The sequence below is a fragment of the Colobus angolensis genome, unplaced genomic scaffold (genome assembly GCF_000951035.1).
Source record: "Colobus angolensis palliatus isolate OR3802 unplaced genomic scaffold, Cang.pa_1.0 Scaffold1, whole genome shotgun sequence".
NCBI lineage: Eukaryota > Metazoa > Chordata > Mammalia > Primates > Cercopithecidae > Colobus > Colobus angolensis.
In genome coordinates this window covers 9,926,635-9,934,848 of record NW_012110918.1, presented here as the reverse complement: position 1 = coordinate 9,934,848, position 8,214 = coordinate 9,926,635, and the positions used below count along the sequence as shown (strand labels likewise).

General features: G+C 52.2%; 1 protein-coding gene across 1 annotated transcript in view; it reads right to left on the bottom strand.

The window, feature by feature from the left end:
* DNAI2 (dynein, axonemal, intermediate chain 2) overlaps positions 1–1,900 on the bottom strand; it is a 49,404-nt gene extending 47,504 nt beyond the window's left edge. Inside the window, exons 1-2 of the mRNA XM_011937212.1 lie at positions 1,854–1,900; positions 1,334–1,586 (exon numbers count right to left, since the gene is read on the bottom strand). The gene's annotated coding sequence lies outside the window, so the exon portion shown is untranslated. The remainder of the gene's footprint in view (positions 1–1,333; positions 1,587–1,853) is intronic.
* Between the last annotated feature and the right edge of the window lie 6,314 nt (positions 1,901–8,214).

Genomic DNA, 8,214 nt, shown 5'->3' with positions numbered 1-8,214 from the left:
GGAGGCTGAGGCAGGAAAATTGCTTGAACCCCAAAGGCAGAGGTTGCAGTGAGCCAAGATTGTGCCACTACATTCCAGCCTGGGCGACAGAGCAAGTCTCTGTCTCAAGACAAGGCCTCAGCCAAAGATCCTGAGTCACTGTCCCAGAAGAAAAAGGTAGAAAGAAGACAGCAAAGCAGACTGTATGCTGGCACCAGCACCAGGCACAGGGATTTCCTAGCCAAGTGGTGGCCATCTCCATGCCTCTGACCTCTGCTGACCTCTGCCCACCATGGGTGGGAACTAAACTGTTACCTTCCCTCGCTCTACAGAAGACAAGAGCCAGCTGCAGGGGTCCCTGTGCTGGCCAAGCCCGTGAGCCTGCGGGGAGGCTGGTCTGCGGAGAAAGTGGACCAGCTCCCATGACCTCGCCCCACTCCCCCAACATGGGACACTTCGTATAGATGTGTACAGTATATGTACTTTTTTTTTTTTTTTTTTGAGACAGAGTCTTGCTCTGACGCCTGGGCTGGAGTGCAGTGGCCGGGTCTCAGCTCACTGCAACCTCCGCCTCCCAGGTTCAAGCAATTCTCCTGCCTCCACCTGCCGCGTAGCTGGGACTATAGGCGTGAGCCACTGCACCTGGCCAGAATTTTTGTCTTTTTAGTAGAGATGGGGTTTCACCATGTTGGTCAGGCTGTTCTCAAACTCCTGACCTTAAGTGATCCATCTGCCTGGGCCTCTCAAAGCACTGGGATTACAGGCATGAAAACCGCACCGGGCTTTCCTTCCCTTTCTTATGGCCTTGTGCACTTTCTGGAATTCCAGGGTCCTGAGGGACCCACTGTACCCTCAAAAGAGGCAGACCTCCCTAGAAAGCCCCCATTTGTTTTCTCCCAGGGTAACACTAAGCATGGCTGAGCACCCCAAGGAAGGTGAAGGTTGCGGGCAGGACGAGGTGGGAAGAGGTCCCCAGAATTGGAGAGCGATGGGAGTCAGTGTCTACCCGCCTTCATCACTACCTTGTGGTCTCCTTGACCGAAAGACTGTGGTCTTTTATTTACTCCAGTCCCCACAGCCTGGCACACAGAAGGGGCCCAAGACTCCTGTCACCTTCTGCATTAGTGACTGTGATACCAGCGCCTACCAGGCTTCTCTCTACAGCTCTCTCCCCTGTTCCTTCTCTGCTGACCGTGACAAACAAGCAAAGGATTTGAAACCAAGGATTCGAGAGGAAAACACGTAGGGTCTGAAAGCCCGGAGAAGACGCACTTCTGTGGTTCAAGAGAATGCAGTAAACCTTGACCTTGAACAGAAAGGAGGAACCGCACACGCTCCGGAGGAACTCCCCGACTGTGTGACCTCGATCATATGAGAACGCCAGCTCCAAGGTTGAGGAAGAAATGAAAGAAAGCACTTGAAACACCTGCCACCTAGCAGGTGTGCGATACTGTTAATTTACCTCCCGCTATCCTGAGCAGAAAGCTCTCCTCTTAAAGGGCCCATCTTCCCATCACCCTAGCCCAAGGCTGTTTTTTTCCCATCCATTCAGCTGTAAATCCTTCAGAGGTCTCCAGTCCACTCCAGGACATGGACTGTATCAGGACCTGGGCGGGTAGGAGGGTATGAGGCAGGGTGTTCAGAGGCTGCAGGGTCCTGCGACTTGGGGCGGATCCAGGGCAGTGAGAATTAAGGGGACAGAGAGCACTAGGAGCGCTAGTCCTGACAGCCACCATACGGCAGAGCTATCCCAGAAGGAAGCCCCCCAAGAGGAATTTTTGGCACTCTTGGTGATTATTACCCTAGAAGTCTCCCACTGTCACTCTCCACTCTAGTCTTTAGCCTCCGACGTCCTCCTGGCGCCCGCCCCTTACCCTGGGTCCGCTCCTCCTGCTTCTGGGTCTCTGGGAAAGCGCCCAATCCACGGTCCCGGCTCCAGTGCTCCTCAAACGGCGGCGTTTACCGGTTGCTTGGCAACCCGGCCTGGCTCTGGCCGCGCGGGGCAACGCGGAAGGACCCCGGAGCACGTGACTCCCGTTCTGCCACGTCGGAAGCGCAGCACGTCCGTCTTCTTTTTGGAGGTCTCCGGAGTTAGGAGAAGAATTAACCAATAAGTTGGTAACATACCAGTAATGATCATCAGCATTTGTAGGGGCGTTGCCAAGGCGCTTATCCAAACCTACGTTTGTATGCATTTGCCATCGAGCAAGGTACCCAGAAAATGCAAGTAAGAATAGTCAGTGCTTGGGAAGCCCTGGTCCCTGGGTGGTTATGGCGGGCTCGGCTTACGATCTTGGCAGAGTGTGTTGTCACGCCTTCCTTCAGTTTCCGCATCCATTCAGTGGGAAGTGTAACCCCACCCTCCCCTCTGCTACCATCCTTCCTGCACTTTTTGTAACACACCTTCCTGCACCACCAGAATGGAAACTCCTTGGGAGTAGAAGCTGGGGATTTTTTTTTTTTTTTTTTTTTGAGGCGGAGTCTCGCTCTGTCGCCCGGATTGGAGTGCAGTGGCCGGATCTCAGCTCACTGCAAGCTCCGCCTTCCGGGTTTACGCCATTCTCCTGCCTCAGCCTCCCAAGTAGCTGGGACCACAGGCGCCCGCCACCTCGCCCGGCTAGTTTTTGTATTTTTAGTAGAGACGGGGTTTCACTGTGTTAGCCAGGATGGTCTCGATCTCCTGACCTCGTGATCCACCCGTCTCGGCCTCCCAAAGTGCTGGAATTACAGGCTTGAGCCACCGCGCCCGGCCGAAGCTGGGGATTTTTACAGCTTAGCTGGGTGGTTGGCACGGAATGTACTGTGTTCACTGAATGAATGGATAGATGAATGAATGAATGAAACGAGTCATGTTTCTCAGGGAGTTAAGGCAATTGAGATCATGTAAATTAAAACAAGGGAATTTGGGGCTAGAAAAAAATGAATTTGAATCCCAGTTTGGCTACCTACTAATCTCATGACCCCGGGCAAATTCCTTTCCTTTTCTAAGACTCAGCTATCCTCATCTGCAAAGTGGCAGGACAGTGGCGGTGCTTATTAGATAATGGGGAGGATTAAGTGAGAGACAACACAGGGGCGTGTCCAGCCCCTTCCAGAGCTACTGGTGCCTGAATGAAGGCAGCTCGGGGAATGAGGTTATCCGGAGTTCAGACGCTGACATTGGAAATTTGGACTGGGACAGAAGAGGAGTGCGTCATCCAAGAAGTGGGATTGGGGTTGGAACTGGGCCTTGAAAAACGGTTATGAGTTGCAGGGAAGAGGAGTGGGGAGGGCGTTCCAGATTGGGGGAGGGCATGGCGTGAGCAAGGAAGGAAGGGGCGGCTGTCATGGGAGAAAGGCACTTTGCGAGGATGGTGGGTGGATCAGTCTGGCTGGGGTTGAGAGTCCCTGCAGGGGAAAAATGAGAGAGGAATTTGCAAAGGTCAGCCGGGGCCAGTCTGTGGGGGGTCCCAAGAGAGGCAGGCTGGGGGGCCCAGACAGCTTTCCATGGGAAGCCCTCAGCGGGTTTGGGATCTGTGAAAGAAGAGGCAGGAAGCAAACATTTCTCCCCCACTTCCCAACTTCTCCATAAATGTGTTGTCACCACTCCCCATCTGCCTTTAGTGGGGCAGGTACAAGGAAATTCCCAACGAGACAGCACCTTGCAAGGCCACACTAACGAAAGACAAGCCCCTAAATGACTGCTGCCACCAACCTCTCCTGATCCATTCTGGCTCCCACCAGTTTCTCGGGACAAAGAACTCTTACGGGTGGGTGCTGAGGGTCCTGATGGGGGCTGGGTGGAGGAGCTCCTAAAAGCCCCACTGAAATGACTTTGTGTGGTCAGAGGTGAATCGGACCCAAAATCTCCAAGAGTAGGAAACGATCCACTCCATGATGAGGCAGTGGCTGGCTGGGGTTGCAGTCATAATGCAACCCTTTCCACTCCACCTCCAGCCCTGGGGAGTCGAGGGCTTTCTGAAGACCCATTATTTTGTGGGTGGGAAAATGGGTTAGAAGGGGAAATAGGAAAAGTTGAACGGAAACTGCAGCCACCTTTACCGTATTATCCAACAATTTCGTATAGGCTCCCCACCCCCACCCTCACCCAGAAGGCTGCAGGCCGCCGACCACAGAGGGCAGCTCTGTTCACTGGCCAAACAGTCACCCCTTGGCAGGCCTGCCTCAGCATGAGGTCATATAATTAGGAGTATTCACAAGGACCTGGTTTGAAAACAATTGCGGTGTCTCTCAGATCTTCACCCAAATCACAGCATAATTGGCAACAGAAATTCTTTGCTGAGAGCCACCCCTGGCCCTGGACATCCCCAGGCACTGCCACAACCCATTGCACTGCTGTGTCCCCCTTTAGTCCCACCAATCTCTCCTGATCCATTCTGGCTCCCATCAGTTCCTCGGTGTGTGTGGTGAACTACACATAAAATTTACCATCTTAACCATTTTTTAGTGTATAGTTCAGTGGTATTAAGTTCATTCACATTGCTTTTGGTCTTGCTCTGTCATCCAGGCTGGGGTACAGTGGTATAATCATGACTACTGCAGGCTCGACCTCCAGGACTCAAGAGAGCCTCCCTCCTCAGCCTCCCACGTAGCTGGCAACACAGCTGCACATATCCATGCTCGGCTAACTTTTTTTCATTTTTTGTAGCCACAGTTAAGAGGCAGGACTTGATTCTGGAGGCAGGGCTCAGACACCAGACCAGACTGAGGACTAGCTAAAACAAGAAACAGGCAGAAGCAGCTCTCCATAAAACACATACACCAGGCCGGGCGCGGTGGCTCAAGCCTGTAATCCCAGCACTTTGGGAGGCCGAGATGGGCGGATCACGAGGTCAGGAGATTGAGACCATCCTGGCTAACACGGTGAAACCCCGTCTCTACTAAAAAATACAAAAAACTAGCCGGGCGACGTGGCGGACGCCTGTAGTCCCAGCTACTCGGGAGGCTGAGGCAGGAGAATGGCATAAACCCGGGAGGCGGAGCTTGCAGTGAGCTGAGATCCGGCCACTGCACTCCAGCCTGGGCGGCAGAGCGAGACTCCGTCTCAAAAAAAAAAAAAAAAAAAAAGACACATACACCAGTGTGCCATGTCAGTTTACCATTGCCATGGCAACACCCGGAAGTTATCCATTCCTTCCATGGCAATGACCCAATGACCTGAAAGTTACCACCCTTTTTCTAGAAATGTCCGCATGATCCACCTCTTAATTTGCATGTAATTAAAAATGGGCATAAATATGACTGCAAAACTGCTTCTGAGCTGCTAGTCTCTGCACACTGCCTACGGGTAGCCCTGCTCTGCAGGAGCAGTCATGAGCTGTAGCACTGTCACCTCAGTCAAGCAGTTTTCCTGTACCACCGGCTCACCCTTGAATTCTTTCCTGGGCAAAGCCAAGAACCCTCCTGGGCCAAGCCTCAATTTGGGCCTTGCCTGCCCTGTGTCATCCCTATGTTGCCCAAGCTGATCTCCAACTCCTAGGCGCAAGCGATCCTCCTGCCTTGGCCTCCCAAGGTGCTGGGATTATAGGTGTGAGCCCCTGCCCCCCGCCTTTTTTTTACCTTTCTTTTCTTTTCTTTTTTTTTTTTTTTTTTTTTTTTTTTTTTTTTTTTTTTTTGAGACACGGTCTCCCTCTGTCACCCAGGCTAGAGTGCAGTGGTGCAATCTCACCTCACTGCAACTTCTGCCCCACCCCAGCTCAAGTGATCCTTTCACCTCAGCCCCCCGAGTAGCTGGGACCACAGGTGTACATCACCACACCTGGCTATTTTTTTGTACTTTTTGTAGAGACAGGGTCTTGCCATGTTGCTCAGGCTGGGCTCAAACTCCTGAGCTCAAGCAATTCGCCCACCTTGGCCTCCCAAAGTGCTGGTATTACAGGTGTGAGCCACCACACCCAGCCCTACGCTACTTTCTTGAAGGCAGAGTATCTACGTAAATTATTTGGAATCCTGCATGAGAGATTCGTTAGTCACTTTTTTAGACTTAACTTTGCTTGGCTCATAATGTGCAATACAATAACATTTGGTAGGAACCATCTGCTCTTTCCACCAATGCTGAAAACAAGCTGCACGTGGTTTGCCGGAGTGAGGTGCAGGCAGCACGTTCTGCCGGCTCGCTGCTGTGGCACCCCTTCCCAAAGCGTCTGCCTGCCTCACCAGCTTCCTTCCAGGACTGCGAGTGCCTAGAAAGTGGAGACCTCATTCTATTCATCTTCATAGTCACAGTTCTTGTGGGAGGGCCTCGTTTGTAAAAGCTTCCCAGGATGGAATTCATCACATCAGTGGCAAGCCCACCAAGCCCTCATGTTGCTAGCAGTTAAGTAACACTAGTTGCACTTTTGCTAATGCAGACCAGATCTCTCTCTGCCATTCTGCCACCCCAGGGCAAGTCTTCCCTGTATTCTTGTTTTTTTGTTTTGTTTTGAGATGGAGTTTTGCTCTTTCGCCCAGGCTGGGGAGTGCACTGGCATGAACTCGGCTCACTGCAACCTCCGCCTCCCTGGTTCAAGTGATTGTCCTGCCTCAGCCTCCCGAGTAACTGGGATTACAGGCATGCGCCACCATGCCTGGCTAATTTTTGTACTTTTAGTAGAGATGGGGTTTCACCATGTTGGCCAGGCTGGTATTGAACTCCTGATCTCAGGTGATCCACCCACCTTGGCCTCCCAAAGTGCTGGATTACAGGCGTGAGCCACCGCGCCCAAACTCCCTTGCATTCTTTCTGGAACTGTAGTCCTAGGGTCAGTCCTGCTGAGCCCTCCCCAAGGCCCCTTGCCCTCTCTTTTTCTAAAACTCTGAGCAATATTTGACTAACCAGAGGCAGCTGTACTTGCCAAGGGACATGCTCCACTCATGCAGGTGTGACTTTTCTTGGGAAATAGGGGGCACCAGAATGAAAAAAAGTCATTCATAATCCATGCCCAAAGAAAGCAAAATAGGAGAGTGGAAGACAGAGCAGGAGCCATATCTGAGTGCATTTCTGGGGTCAACTGGAAAAGGAGACTTTGGAAAGATTGAAACTTTTTTTTTTGAGACAGAGTGTCGCTCTGTCCCCCAGGTTGGAGTGCAGTGGTGCGACCTTGGCTTCCTATAACCTCCATCTCCACGGTTCAAGCAATTCTCATGCCTCAGCCTCCTACTGAGCTAGAACTACAGATGCCCGCCATCATGCTCAGCTTATTTTTGTATTTTTAGTAAAGATGGGGTTTCACCATGTTGGCCAGGCTGGTCTCGAATTTCTGGCCTCCAGTGATTCACCTGCCTTGGCCTCCCAAAGTGCTGGGATTACAGGTTTGAGCCACCACACCCGACCCCCGCCTTTTTTTTTTTTTTTTAATGTTTTATTTATTTTTTGAGACAGAGTGTCACTCTGTCCCTCAGGCTGGAGTACAGTGGTGCAATCACTGCAGCCTCGACCTCCTAGCTCAATTGATCCTCCCACCTCAGCCTCCCAAGTAGCCAGGACCACAGGTGCATGCCACCCTGCTCAGCTAATTTTTGTATCTTTAGTAGAGACAGGGTTTCACCACCTTTTCCGGGCTGGTTCCGAATTCCTGGGCTCAAGTGATCCTCCTTATCTGGACCCCCAAAATGCTAGGATTATAGGCATGAGCCACTGCGCCTGGCCAGAAGCTCTTTTAAGGCATTTTGGGAAGACCCCACATCCTTATAAGCCCTGGGTGACTAGCACCTTCTGCTTCTCTGACAAGGCACCTCTATCCTGCCTGAAAAGCCCCCACGGCACAGCACATCTGCCGGGAACGGTGGAGATGGGAATGCTGGAGAGGGATGGGGCAACTGCCAGGAATCGCAGGGGAGGTGGAATGAGATTGCTCTCCTCCCACTCTGGCTGAGACCCGGGAGACTGTGGAGTCAGGGTGTGGGGCTCTGGGTCACCACAGGGCATCCAGAGTTTGAGGGAGTCCTGGAAGAGGCTGTGCCAGGCTGTCAAGCACAAACTTCAAACATTTCTCCCTGGTCAGCTTTTCTTTCCCTCCTCCACAGGAGGACGAACCTCTCCCTTGAGAGCCAGGCAAAGGCTAAGACCTTTCGCCCAGTCGCTTGTGCTCTCTAGCCCTAGTTCTACCTGGGGTGGTTTGCTGGTGTGGACCACCTCATGCCCCTCTGTGAGGCCTCCCCTCATCACTTCCTCTATGCCAGCTCTCCGGTTTCCCTCCTGCTTCTTTGTTCTCAGCTCTTTCTTCTGCCCGTTCCTCTTTTTTTTTTTTTTTTTTT